The sequence below is a fragment of the Symphalangus syndactylus genome, chromosome 13 (genome assembly GCF_028878055.3).
Source record: "Symphalangus syndactylus isolate Jambi chromosome 13, NHGRI_mSymSyn1-v2.1_pri, whole genome shotgun sequence".
Taxonomy (NCBI): domain Eukaryota; kingdom Metazoa; phylum Chordata; class Mammalia; order Primates; family Hylobatidae; genus Symphalangus; species Symphalangus syndactylus.
The window spans coordinates 52,161,109-52,174,039 of NC_072435.2; the positions used below are offsets into that span (position 1 = coordinate 52,161,109).

At 46.1% G+C, this 12,931-nt stretch overlaps 1 long non-coding RNA gene across 1 annotated transcript; it reads left to right on the top strand.

The window, feature by feature from the left end:
* Positions 1-300: 300 nt before the first annotated feature.
* LOC134732143 (uncharacterized) lies at positions 301-9,163 on the top strand. The gene is made up of 2 exons (XR_010115026.1): positions 301-1,106; positions 6,085-9,163. It is a non-coding gene; the product is annotated as an uncharacterized lncRNA (long non-coding RNA).
* The last annotated feature ends 3,768 nt before the right edge of the window (positions 9,164-12,931 follow it).

Consider the following 12,931-nt stretch of genomic DNA (forward strand, 5'->3'; position numbering starts at 1 on the left):
TTCCTCAGTGAGTGAGGAAAGTTCGCTAAAGAGACACGGCAGTGCTGTTCCAAGAAAAGAAAGAGCTGGGTGCTGGGTGAGCAAGGACCACAGAGGAACTAAGAAGAGAGGCCATTTCTCCTACTGTCCCATCTCCAAAGAAAAGGAGGAAGTAAAAACTGAAAAATAAAAGACTGATCAGTGCCACTGGCCAGGCCTGTAGGTTAAAGATTAACCCCCACCCAAACCGCTTGTGCTATCTATAGATCACAGACAATGGTATGAAGAAATACTTGCCTTGCTCACCACTCCCACCTAGTCACATACCCCATGCTTGCCGGATCTATCATGACCCTTTCACGTGGACCCCTTAGAGTCTTAAGCCCTTAAAAGGGCCAGGAACTCTTTCTTCAGGGAGCTTCGTTCTTGAGATGCAAGTCTGTTGACACTCCCAGAGGAATAAAGCCTCTTCCCTCTTTAACCTGGTGTCTGAGGGGTTTTGTCTGTGGCTTGTCCTGCTACATTTCTTGGTTTCCTGACAGGGAAGAGAGGTGATTAAGGGATGGTCGAGGCAGCCCCTTAGGCAGCTTAGGACTGCCCTGTGGAGCATCCCTGCGGGGAACTCCAGCCAGCTTGAGCGATGTGGATCCTGAGAGTGCTCCTGGGTAGGCATTTGCCCCAGTGGAATGCCTCGTCAGAGTGGTGCACGGCAGGCCCCCACAGAGGATCAACGCAGGGGCTGAACACCAGGAAGGAACTGGCGCTTGGAGTCTGGACATCTGGAATACAGTAGGACCAGTCCTGGGAACTTACCCACTCCATTTGAGTGGAAGCGTGGCCTGATCACCCATGGTGTGCCCTTATCGGCACTTTGGTCTCAGTTTTGATTTTGATTTGGCTTGGCTTGTTTGAAAAAAGGAAAGTGAAAGTGAGTGAATGCTTCTTTGAGATTGGCACCAGATGGACAGCGGTTGCCGTCTGATGTGAGTGTTGAGCTCTGAGCCGCAGTTCTGTAGGATACCTCATACAGCTAAGTGGCAGTTCGTGCTGGTGCCTGGTACCAGCCTGCCTAAGCTAAGAGGATCTGAGATTCCCATAAGGGAAGTGGCCAGCATCGGGCGAGGCAAGTGAGTGACCCCTTTACCCTTTCCCTTCTTGTGTTGTGAGCATCGTTTTTGTCTGGTGGGGGTGGGGGCAGTGGAGATGGGTGAGATGCAAAGTAGGCCCACTCCATTAGGAACTGTGTTAAAGAATTTCAAAAAAGGTTTTAATGGAGATTATGGGGTTAATATGACCCCAGGAAAACTTAGGAGCTTGTGTGAGATGGATTGGCCAGCATTAGAAGTGGGTTGGCCATCAGAAGGCAGCCTAGACAGGTCCCTTGTTTCAAAGGTATGGCACAAGGTAACTGGTAAGCCAAGATACCCAGACCAGTTTCCATACATAGACACTTGGTTACAGCTGGTTTTAGGCCCCCCATGGTGGTTAAGAGGACAGGCAACAGCAGTACTAATGGCAAAGGGACAGACAGCCAAGGAAGAATCCTGCTCCACCTGCCGAGGGAATTCGGCTCCTAAAGTCCTGTCCGACCCAACATCAGAGGATTAATGGCAAGAAATGGTGCCCGTGGCCCCCCTCTTTCACCACGAAGGAAGGCCTACCACTCCTGAGCCCTCTGCACCCGAGCTTCCACAAGGCCTACGTACCCCTAGGCCACCCAGAGTAGAAAAGACAGGATGTGAGACCTTGGGAGAAACCCCTCCCTTGGCAGCCTGTTTGAGGCCTAGAACTGGGATACAAATGTCCCTGAGAGAGCAATGGTATACTGGGGTAGACAAGGACAGGCATATGGTGGAAAGGCATGCCTTTGTGTACCAACCCTTCACCTCTGCTGATCTCCTCAATTAGAAAAACAATACCCCATCCTATACTAAAAAGCCTCGAGCTATAATTGATTTGCTCCAAACTACTATGCAGACCCACAACACTACTTGGGCTGATTGCCACCAGTTGCTCATGTACCTCTTTAACACGGATGAAAGGCGAAGGGTGCTCCAAGCAGCAACTAAGTGCCTAGAGGAACATGTTCCTGCTGATTACCAAAACCCCCAAGAGTATGTGAGGATCAAATTACCAGGAACAGATCACCAGTGGGACTCAAATGAAAGACAGGGTATGCAAAGGCTAAACTGGTACAGGGAAGCCCTTCTGGAAGGGTTAAAAAAAGGGAGCTCAAAAAAAAGGGAGCTCAGAAGGCCACAAATGTTAACAAAGTCTCTGAGGTCATTCAAGGAAAAGATGAGAGTCCTGCACAATTTTACGAGAGACTATGTGAGCCCTATTGTATGTGTACTCTGTTTGATCCCGACAGCCCTGAAAATCAGCGCATGCTTAGCATGGCTTTAGTTAGTCAAAGTGCAGAAGATATTAGAAGAAAACTACAGAAACAGGCTGGGTTTGCAGGCATGAATACTTCACAGTTATTGGAGACAGCCAACCAGGTGTTGTGAATAGAGATGTGGTAAACTGCAGAGAGAACCACAGAGAGAGCGAACGCCAAGCCTGGTGAAACACCAACCTGCTAGCCGCAGCTATTAGAGGGGTCCCCCCAAAGGGGCGACAGAAGGGGGCCCCAGGAAAAATACCCAGTCTGGCCATCCATGTTTGCAGCATAACCAGTGTGCTCACTATAAGGAAACAGAACATTGGAAGGACAAGTGCCCCCAGTTGAAAGGGAAACCAGGTGGCTGTGAGCAGGAGGCCTCAGACAAGGATGAAGGGACTTTGTTCAATCTGGCAGGAGGGTTACTGGACTGAGGGGGACCGGGCTCATGTGCCCCCAAAGAGCCCATGGTCAGGATGACAGTCGGGGGCAAGGACATTGAGTTTCTTGTCGATACTGGTGCTGAACACTCAGTAGTAACCACCCCAGTTGCCCCCTTATCCAAAAAGACTATTGATATAATTGGAGCCACAGGGGTTTCAGCAAAGAAAGCTTTCTGTTTCCCCGGACCTGCACTGTGGGGGGGCATAAGGTAATTCACCAGTTCCTGTACATGCCTGACTGCCCCTTGCCTTTACTAGGAAGGGACCTACTTAGCAAGCTGAGAGCCACTATCTCTTTTACAAAGCACAGCTCTTTACAGCTCAAGTTACCTGGAACGGGAGTCATCATGGCCCTTATGGTTCCTTGGGAGGAGGAATGGAGACTCTTCTTATCTGAGCCAGGCCAAGAGATAGGACCAGCTCTGGCTAAGCAGTGGCCAAGGTTGCGGGTGGAAGACAACCCTCCAGGGCTGGCAATCAAACAGGCCCCCATACTCATAGAATTAAGCCTGGGGCCCAGCTGGTCAGGCAAAAGCAGTACCAGGTCCCAAGAGAAGCCCTTAAGGGCATACAGGTCCATCTCAAGTGCCTGAGGGCCTTTGGAATTGTAGTCCTTTGTCAGTCTCCATTGAACACTCCCCTCCTACCTGTTCCCAAGCTGGGGACCAAGGACTACAGGCCAGTACAGGATTTGTGTATGGTCAACCAAGTTACAGTGACTTTGTATCCAATGGTACCTAACCTGTACACATTGTTGGGGTTGCTGCCAGCTAAGGACAGCTGGTTCACCTGCTTAGACCTAAAAGACACTTTCTTTAGCATCTGACTAGCCCCTGAGAGCCAAAAACTGTTTGCCTTTCAGTGGGAGGATCCAGGGTCAGGTGTCACCACTCAGTACACTGGGACCCAGCTCCCCCAAGGGTTCAGGAACTCCCCCACCATCTTCGGGGAGGTACTAGCTTGAGACTTCCAGAACTTTCCCACCAGAGACCTAGGCAGTCAGGTGTGCCAAGGGAACGGATACCCTGCTTTGGCACCTGGAGGACTATGGGTGTAAGGTGTCCAAGAAGAAAGCTCAGATCTGCAGACAGCAGGTACATTACCTGGGATTTACTATCCAACAGGGAGAGCACAGGCTGGGATCAGAAAGAAAGCAAGTCATCTGCAACCTGCCGGAGCCTAAGACCAGAAGGCAGGTGAGAGAATTCTTAGGAGCTGTAGGGTTCTGCAGCTCCTAAGAGCTGTGGATCCCAAACTTTGCAGTATTGGTTAATCCCCTGTACGGAGTCACAAAGAGGGGAGATAAGGAAACTTTCAAATGGGGGTCTCAACAGCAACGAGCTTTTCATGAGTTAAAAGACAAACTCATGTGGGCCCCAGCCCTGGGGCTACCTGACCTAACAAAAACTTTCATGCTGTATGTGTCAGAAAGAAAAAATGACAGTTTGAGTTTTAACCCAGATGGTGGGGCCCTGGCCAAGACCGGTAGCCTACCTCTCCAAATAGCTAGATGGAGTTTCTAAGGGTTGGCCCCCATGCTTAAGAGCCTTGGCAGCAACTGTCCTGCTAGCACAAGAGGCAGATAAGCTAACTCTTGGGCAAAACCTAAACATAAAGGTCCCCCCATGCTATGGTAACACTAATGAACACCAAAGGTCATCACTGGCTAACAAATGCTAGACTAACTAGGTACCAAAGCTTGCTCTGTGAGAATCTCTGCAAAACCATTGAAGTCTGCAAGACGCTGAACCCCACCACCTTGCTCCCAGTGTCAGAAAGCCCAGTTGAACATAACTGTGTAGAGGTGTTGGACTCAGTTTATTCTAGCAGGCCCGACTTCTGAGACCATCCTTGAATGTCAGTAGACTGGGAGCTGTACGTGGACAGGAGCAACTTTGTCAACTCACAAGGAGAGAGGCGTGTGGGATATGCAGTGGTAACCCTGGATGCTGTCATTGAAGCCAAATTGTTGCCCCAGGGCACTTCAGCCCAGAAGGCCGAACTCATTGCTTTAATTCGGGCCTTTGAGCTAAGTGAAGGTAAGACTAAACATTTACACTGACTCTCAGTATGCTTTTTTAACTCTCCAAGTCCATGGGGCATTATACAAGGAAAAAGGCCTGTTGAACTCTGGGGGAAAAGACATAAAATATTAGCAAGGGATCCTGCAATTATTAGAGGCAGTTTGGAAGCCCCAAAAGGTGGCAGTCAAGCACTGCAGAGGACACCAGCGAGCTTCCACCTTGATCGCCTTGGGGAACTCCTGAGCTGACTTGGGGGCTCAAAAAGCAGCATCCACCCCCTCCTGGGCATCAGTCACAGCCCCCCTGCTCCCTCAGGCACCTGACATTTTACCTACTTATTCTAAAGAAGAGAAGGACTTTCTCCAGGCAGAGGGAGGGGCAGGTGACAGAAGAGGGATGGATCTGGTTATTGGACGGAAGAGTAGCCGTGCCACAACTGCTAGGAGCCACAGTCGTACTGGCTGTGCATGAGACCACCCACCTAGGCCAAGAGTCACTTGAAAAGTTGTTAGGCCGGTACTTCTACCTCTCTCATCTGTCAGCCCTTGCCAAAACAGTGGTGTAGCAGTGTCACCTGCCAGCAGCACAATGCTAAGGTCCCACTGTCCCACCCGGCACACAAGCTTATGGAGCAGCCCCCTTTGAAGATCTCCAAGTAAACTTCACCAAGATGCCCAAATGTGGAGGTAACAAGTATTTGCTAGTTCTAGTGTGTACATACTCTGGGTGGGTGGAGGCCTATCCAACATGGACCAAGAAAGCTCGTGAAGTAACCCGTGTGCTTCTCCGAGATCTCATCCCTAGCTTTGGACTGCCCTTACGAATCGGCTCAGACAACCAGCTGGCATTTGTGGCTGACTTGGTACAGAAGAGAGCAAAGGTATTGGGATCACATGGAAACTACATACCACCTACCGACCACAAAGTTCCAGAAAGGTGGAGAGGATGAATCGGACTATCAAAAATAGTTTAGGGAAAGTGTGTCAAGAAACAGGATTAAAGTGGGTACAAGCTCTCCCTATGGTATTAAGATTAGATGTGCCCCTTCTAAAAGAACAGGATATTCCCCTTATGAAATATTATATCATAGGCCCCCTCCCATACTACAGGGACTCCCAGACACTCCTCAAGGGCTAGGTGAAATTGAGTTACAGAGACAGCTACAGGCTTTAGGGAAAATTACACAAACAATTTCAGCCTGGGTAAATGAGGTGCCCCGTTAGCTTATTCTCTCCTGTTCACCCTTTCTCTCTAGGTGATCAGGTGTGGATCAAGGATTGGAATGTAGCCCCCTTGCGGCCACAGTGGAAAAGACCCCAGACCGTTGTTTTGACCACTCCCACCGTTGTAAAGGTAGAGGGAATCCCAGCCTGGATCCACCACAGCCATGTAAAACCTGCAGCACCTGAGACCTGGAAAGTGAGACCAAGCCTAGACAACCCCTGCAAAGTGACTCTGAAGAAGATGACAAACCCTGCTCCACTCACACCTGGAAGCTGACTGGTCCACGCATGGCCGAAGCATAAGGAAACTCATCATGGGACTCATTTTCCTTAAAGTTTGAACTTGTACAATAAGGACTTCAACTGACGTCCTCAGACTGAGGACTGTACCCAGTGTATACATCAAATCGCTGAGGTAGGACAAAAGGTTGATGCAGTCCTATTATTTTATAGTTATTATGAGTGTACCGGGACTCTAAAAGGAACTTGTTTGTGTAATGCTACTCTATACAAGATATGTAGCCCAGGAAGTGACCAGCCTGATGTGTGCTCTACCCCATCTGAGCCCCCTGTGAATACCATTTTTGAAATAAGATTGCGGACTGGCAGCTGGGGAAAAGCTGATATGAGTAAATAACTGGAACAGAAGAGAAAGGAGTCCCCAAACAAATTATCTTAAAATTTGATGCCTGTGCAGCAATCAACAGTGACCTGTATGGAAATAGGATAAGATATGGCTCTCTAGATTGGGAAAGGGGCTATATAGAAGAAAATAAGTATGTTTGTCATGAATTAGGAATGTGTAGTGATGAATGTAGTTACTGGTCCTGTGTCATTTAGGCCACCTGGAAAAAAAGATGAGAGGGACCCTGTCCACCTTCAAAAAGGAAAGAGTAACTCTTCCTGCACTAGTGGTTACTGTAACCCATTAGGACTACTAATTACCAATCTCCTTGATCCCTGTTGGAAAACAGGAGAGTATGTAACTCTAGGAATTGATGGAACTGGACTAGATCTCCGAGTAAATATTTTAATCCAAGGGGAGGTCCACAGGTGCTTTCCCAAACCAGTGTTTCAGACCTTTTATGATGAACTGAATCTGCCAGCACCAGGGCTTCCACACACACAAAAAAAGACAACTTGTTTCTCCAGTTATCAGGAAATGTAGCTCATTCCCTCAATGTTACTTCCTGTTATGTATGTGGGGAACCACTATGGGAGACCAATGGCCTTGGGATGCCCGAGAATTGGTGCCTACTGATCCAGTTCCTGACATAATTCCAGTCCAGAAGGCCCAAATTAGCAACTTCTGGGTCCTGAAAACCTCGATTATTGGATAATACTGCATAGCCAGAGAAGGAAAAGACTTCACCATCCTTCTAGGAAGGCTCAATTGTCTAGGACAGAAGCTGTATAACAGCACAACAGGGACAGTCACCTGGTGGGGTCTAAACCATACTGAAAAGAATCCCTTCAGTAAATTTCCTAAATTACAGACTGCTTAGGTCCATCCAGAATCTCATCGAGACTGAACGGCTCCCTCTGAACTATACTAGATATGTAGGCACAGAGCCCACACTCCATCACCTGATCAATGGGTAAGTAGTTGTGTCATTGGCACCATTAAGCCATCCTTTTTCCTACTGCCTGTAAAAACAGGTGAGCTCCTAGGTTTCCCTGTCTATGCCTGAGAAAAGAGGAGCATATCTATAGGAAATTGGAAAGATGATGAGTGGCCCCCCGAAAGGATCATACAGTACTATAGGCCTGCCACATGAGCACAAGACAGCTCCTGGGGATACCGAACCCCCATCTACATGCTCAACCAGATCATATGGTTACAGGCCATATTAGAAATAATCACTAATGAAACTGGCAGAGCTTTGACTCTTTTAGCCCAGCAGGAAACCCAAATGAGAAATGCCATCTATCAGAATAGATTGGCCTAGACTATTTGCTGGCAACTGAAGGAGGAGTCTGTGGAAAATTCAACTTGACTAATTGCTGTCTGCAAATAGATGATCAAGGACAAGTAGTTGAAAATATAGTTAGAGACGTGACAAAGCCAACACATGTGCCCATGCAGGTTTGGCATAGGTTTGATCCTGGACCCTTGTTGGCAAAATGGTTTCCAGCTCTAGGAGGATTTAAAACTCTTGTAATAGGCAAATAATAGTGTTAGGAACCTGCATGTTACTCACCTGTATGTTACACGTATTTCTCCAGTTACTAAGAGGCTTCATTACCACCTTAGTTCATCAAAAGACCTCAGCACAAGTATACATGAATCACTATTAATCTGTCTCACAGGAAGATCTAGATAGTGAGGATGAGAATGAGAACTCCCACTAGTGAGTGAGGTTCTCAAAGGGGGGACTGAGAAGAGAGGCCATTTCTCCTACTGTCCCCTGTCTCCAAATAAAAGGAGGAAGTAAAAACTGAAAAATAACAGACTGACTGGCTCCACTGGCCAGGCCTGTAGGTTAAAGATTAACCCCCACTCTAACCGCTTGTGCTATCTATAGATCACAGACAATGGTATGGAGAAATACTTGCCTTCCTCACCACCCCTACCTAGTCACGCAGACAATGGTATGGAGAAATACTTGCCTTGCTCACCACCCCTACCTAGTTGCGTACCCCATGCTTGCTCAGTCTATCACAACCTTTTCACGTGGACCCCTTAGAGTTCTAAGCCCTTAAAAGGGCCAGGAACTCTTTCTTCAGGGAGCTTGGTTCTTGAGATACAAGTCTGCCAATGCTCCCAGCCGAATAAAGCCTCTTCCTTCTTTAACCCGGTGTCTGAAGGGTTTTGTCTGTGGCTCGTCCTGCTACAGACCCAATTCTTCTCAAGTCAGATCCACACTTTTATGCACACTGAAGCTCTGAAGTTTCCCAACAACGAAAGGTTTAGAAAATGCTCTTTGCACAGTGTCTGATACAACATGCAAAACCTTATCATTATCATCTTCATCATCATCAGCTAATGTTATTACTTAGAAAATCTGGCCGAGTATTAATAAAGGTGGGGTGTTTACTGTGGGAAAGTGAAGGCTGCCTTGAAATGGCTAATTTTTTTCTCAATAGAAGAAATAAAAAAGGGTGCCAAGAGTGGTGGCTCATGACTGTAATCCCAGTACTTTGGGAAGCCTAAAAGTGTGGATCCCTTGAGCTCAGGAGTTCGAGATCAGCCTGGACAACATGGTGAAACCCCATCTTTACAAAAAAATACATAAATTAGCTTGGTGTGGTGGCTTGTGCCCGTAGTCCCAGCTACTCAGGGGGCTGAAGTGGGAGGATCGCTTGAGCCCAGGAGGGGATCAAGAGGGTGCAGTAAGCCAAGATTGTGCCATTCCACTCCAGCCTAGGCAACACATTAAGAATCAGTCTAAGAAAAAAAAAAAAAGAAAGAAAGAAAATACAAAAGCGAGAAAACTGGTTATTGTTGGTATCTGCTTCTGGAGAGCCCTGGATTCCTGCTGCAGCCTGTGGGTCACTGCCCTGCCACACAAAGGACCATGTATCCATTAGGCACGATGGGCACACACTTAGGGGCACACAAAATTTTTTTAAATTAGAAGAAAAAAATGAATGTTTAAATTGAAGAAAATGCATAATGTTATATATTTGTCTTTATACCAAAGCAGTTGCAAAATTTAACCACAAAAGTCATAATGTAGCCCCAAGTCACCCCCCACCCACCGTGGAATTTGTATGCTCTGTACGGGAGAGCAAGGGCTAACTTTACTCCCATTCCTGACAACAATCTGCCTCCAGCTCACATGGCACCTTGCTGAATCATCCCCAGTGCTTTTCTCAGAAGTGGGATCTAAAGTTATTCACAAATTCCGCATTCTTTTCTTTTCTAAAAACTCTACTTCTGTGACAGATTACAAATCCTTCATTCTTTATTCAATAAATATTAATTATTTAGTATTACACATGCAGACACTGCAAAATACTGGGACAAAATTGGCCAAGACAGGCTTAGTTTTTGTGCTTATGGGGATTAAAGTCAAATTGCAGAAATATGTAATCAATGTGCTTATCTTACTGGGCTGTAATTAGTTAGTAGAGGAATATATATCTATGCCTAAGATTTTCTACATTTACACTGATCATAGCATATATAACCTACCTCCTGAAGTTGCCATTCGCACACACACACAAACACACACACACACACACAGAGTTCAGACAAATATGTTGTCTCTTGTTCTGTAACTTTTCCCCCAAATGCCTATCCTCACTACCCCCATGAAGTCCCCTGATAAAAACCCTTATTCAAATAAGTCTAGAATACAGACTTCTCATTGTGACCCCGCAAGAACAGAGGAAAGAACAGATGAATGGATGGTGTTAAATTGATATGTTAAGACCCTACCCCCCAAATGGATGGTATTAAGACAGTGGGTCTTTAGGAATTAATTAGGTCATGAGGGTGGAACTTTCATGATGAGGTAGTGACCTACAAGAAGAGACATGCAACAGCTTCCTCTCCACAATATAAGAAAACCTGGACCCTGCTGGCACACTAATCTTGGACTTCTCAGACTCCAGAACTGTGAAATGTTTGTTTAAGCCACCCAATCTATAAGGCACTTTTGTTACAGCAGCCCAAACAAAATGAGACAAATGGATCGATGGACGGATGGACAGACGGATGGATGAATAATAGACTGAATAGAGGAATAAGAGGTGGATGGGTGGAGGGAAGAAATAACGAGGATGAAAGAAGATGAATAGGGAGATCAAGGAGTGGATGCCTAGATAAATAAATACATAAAAGAATAAACAGAAGATAGAAAATGAAAGAAAAAAATGAATAACTAGAAAGATGGATAAATTAATATACATATAGAACTTTGACAGTAGGGATAAATAAATGGGTAGAATCCCAGCACTTTGGGAGGCCGAGACAGGCGGATCACGAGGTCAGGAGATCGAAACCATCCTGGCTAACATGGTGAAATCCCATCTCTACTAAAAATACAAAAAATTATCAGGGCATAGTGGTGGGTGCCTGTAGTCCCAGCTACTCAGGAGGCTGAGGCAGGAGAATGGCGTGAACCCGGGAGGCAGAGCTTGCAGTGAGCCGAGATTGCGCCACTGCACTCCAGCCTCGGCGACAGAGCCAGAATCCATCTCAAAATAAATAAATAAATAAATAAATAGGTAGATGGAAGGAGAAGGCGACAACTGATTTGAGGAAAAAGGGAATGAAGGGGTGTGTGAATATATATATATTATTTAAAAAATTATAGACAATTCAGTAAGTAAGCATGAAATAAGGGTGAAATGAATAAATGGATGAATAGATGGACAATTAGGTAAATGAACATAGTGATGGGCTACTAAATGGGCAGATGGAAGGATCAAGCAATGCAGTAAGAAGGGATAGATGTAGGGAAGGTCGAGCTGATATTTGGAAGGGCAGATATATACATGAATAGGAGGGTGATGCAAGATAGATACACTGATGACTTAATGGATAAATGAACACACAAATAATGGGTGGCCAAAGTAACACAGGTAGAAATAGATGGAGTTTCATTTGGTCTGGTACAGGGAATGGTAGGTTTGTGGGTACATGAATTTATGAGTGGATTGCATGAATAACTGGATGAGTGGATAGATCAATGGATGATGAATTGGTGAATGAAGATTCAATAAACAGGCAGGCATATGAGCATATATGCGAAGATACTGTATTTAATGTGATATACTAGAATGTGGAACACAAAGTGTTATGTTATAGCTTGGCCTAATACTGCTTTCAACTCTTTGGGGTCTGAACGTCTCCGAAAGCATCTGAGGTAATTAGCTCTGTAAAACCTTGAAAGCAGATGTTCATTCGGACTGCAGTGACACAGGAAGATTTTATAGGGAGGCTGGCATATTCACCAAAGTGAAAAAAACATGGGGCTGAAGGGAGCTGAGGGCCCCATCTTTTCCTCCTCAGGATGAAGAAGTCCTCACCTCTTATTTCTCTGAGACAATTTGTCTGGCAGAGATTATCACTGATAAATTGTTTGTGGTTAATTAAATAACAAAACAGGTGGGGTGGGAAGATACTCTGCAAGTTCTCAGATATTCCCTTTTTGGTTGTGGCACATATGTATATATTCATCCAGTTAGATTCCTGTTTAGAAGGGCCTGCTCTGTGCCAGGTCCTGGGCAAGTCCCCATGTGGATGACAGGAAAGAGTAAGACAATCACTGTACTGCACTGAGTCCCAGAGCCTCTACACCTAGCAGCCACATGACCCTGGGCATGCTCCCTATCTCATGTCATTGTCATAGCAACCCCATGAAGTGAGTACTACGACCATCCCAATTTCAAAGACGAGAAACCTCAGGCACAATGGGATTGGAACACATAAAACACTCCCTGTATAACAGGCACTGTTTTAAGTGTTCAAAAACATTAGATTTTTTGTTACTCTGCTGTAGGTTACAAAATTTGCCCCAATCCTCCACCCTCTCCCTGACTTTGTGATTTTGTAATGTCACTGCAGCAATTCCCATCAAGAGATGGCATCTATCTCCTTAATTCTTGAATCAGAGCTGGCTTTAGCCAACAGAATGTGGCAGATGTGATGTTGTGCCAATTCCAAACCTAAGCCTCAAGGGACACTGAGGGTTTTTCTGTCTTTTGGACCCTGATGTTGCCATGTGAAAAAACTCAAGCTAGCTCCTAGAGGATGAAAGTTTTTATGGTTGAGAACTCTGGACACCCGGTGACAAGTAGCCAACTTCCAGACCTGGGAGTGAAGGCCTTCTAGACCAGTCAGTCCCCAGATGACCCTCAACTGACTACAACATGTAAGTGAGCCCATCTGAGATCAGCTAAGCTTTGCCCAGGTAAGCAGAACTGCCC